Source organism: Procambarus clarkii, chromosome 14 (genome assembly GCF_040958095.1).
Source record: "Procambarus clarkii isolate CNS0578487 chromosome 14, FALCON_Pclarkii_2.0, whole genome shotgun sequence".
NCBI lineage: Eukaryota > Metazoa > Arthropoda > Malacostraca > Decapoda > Cambaridae > Procambarus > Procambarus clarkii.
Genome location: NC_091163.1, coordinates 28,921,746 through 28,923,265, shown reverse-complemented (window position 1 = coordinate 28,923,265; position 1,520 = coordinate 28,921,746). Strand labels below are relative to the sequence as shown.

The window sequence follows — 1,520 nt, the reverse complement described above, 5'->3', positions numbered from 1 at the left end:
TGCCAACAGCATTTGGTGTTCCCAGGCGGTCACCCATCCAAGTACTAACCAAACCCAACGTTGCTTAACTTCGCTGATCGGACGAGAAGCGGTGTTCTCAACGTGGTATGGCCGTTGGCATACCACGTGTGTGTGTTGTGTGTGGTTGTGTGTGTGAGTGTGTGTGTGTGTGTGTGTGTGTGTGTGTGTGTGTGTGTGTGTGTGTGTGTGTGTGTGTGTGTGTGTGTGTGTGTGTGTGTGTGTGTGTGTGGTTGTGTGTGTGAGTGTGTGTGTGTGTGTGTGTGTGTGTGTGTGTGTGTGTGTGTGTGTGTGTGTGTGTGTGTGTGTGTGTGTGTGTGTGTGTGTGTGTGTGTGTGAGTGTGTGTGTGTGTGTGTGTGTGAGTGTGTGTGTGTGTGTGTGTGTGTGTTTGTGTTTTTGCATGCGTGTGCGTGCGTTCGTGCGTGCGTGTGTGCTGCGTGCGTGTGTGCGTGAGTGTGTTAGGAGGGTCCCATCAATATCAACCTGTACCCAAAATGAGCCACTTTGAGATTTTATATGTATATGATATACTGAATAAGAATTTGATAATATTTTACTTCACTCTGTACACCTGAATAATTGAATAATTTCTTTAGTACAAGGTTGTAGTAGTTTCCAACACGTGTACCCCCTATTAGACTATTTTACAGGAACTTCTTTTCTACAACTCATAAAACAGAGGAAAGGGTCCTGAAAGATATTGTTAATAGAAACGTTATCCCTACAGACAAAAATCAGAAGATACATATGACGATTTACTATGAAACCAAGAAAACGGCCAGCCTACTCATGAGAAAGTCTCCAGACACAAAGCAGAACGCTTTAAAAGAGACCAATGTCGTCTATGCCTTCAAATGCCCACTTGGGAACTGTAAGCCTCAAAGAACACAGTATATAGGCAAGACAACAACATCTCTTTCCAGGCGATTATCGATGCATAAGCAACAGGGCTCCATTAAGGAACATATAATCTCTTCCCACAACCAGACCATCACTGGAGAAGTCTTAACAAAAAACACGGAAATCATCGATAGATACAGCGATAGCAGGCGGCTTGATAACTGTGAGGCACTACACATTAAGAAGTCAACACCAACAATCAACAGCCAATTAATGCACAACTATATTCTACCCACTTCAAGACTCCGCACCAATATAGAAGCATCAAGATATATGGGCCAATAGGGCCTTTGCAGTTACTTCCATTCTTCCCTTTAACTTACCCAATATTATACCCATTGTTTTGTGTTCTGTCTTGTGTTGAAAGTTTGTTTTCACCTCATCCAAAACTGTTGTAACATATCACCTCACCCAAATGCAGGTATAAAATGAAAGCTGTTTAAACTCTGTTTAGTGTTTGCAGGTTATAGTTGTGTGTGTGTAAACTAAAGTCTTTGAAAATGTAATAAGTTATTACGAAACGCGTTCAAGTGTCGCGTCAGACTAGAAATTAAAATGAATTTTGGAGAATTGATTTTTCAATTTCCATCGACAGTGAAAA

General features: G+C 41.7%; 1 non-coding gene across 1 annotated transcript; it reads right to left on the bottom strand.

Moving 5' to 3' along the window:
• On the bottom strand, positions 1-119 carry LOC138364832 (5S ribosomal RNA). The gene has a single exon (XR_011228524.1). It is a non-coding gene; the product is annotated as a 5S ribosomal RNA (ribosomal RNA).
• Positions 120-1,520: the final 1,401 nt, after the last annotated feature.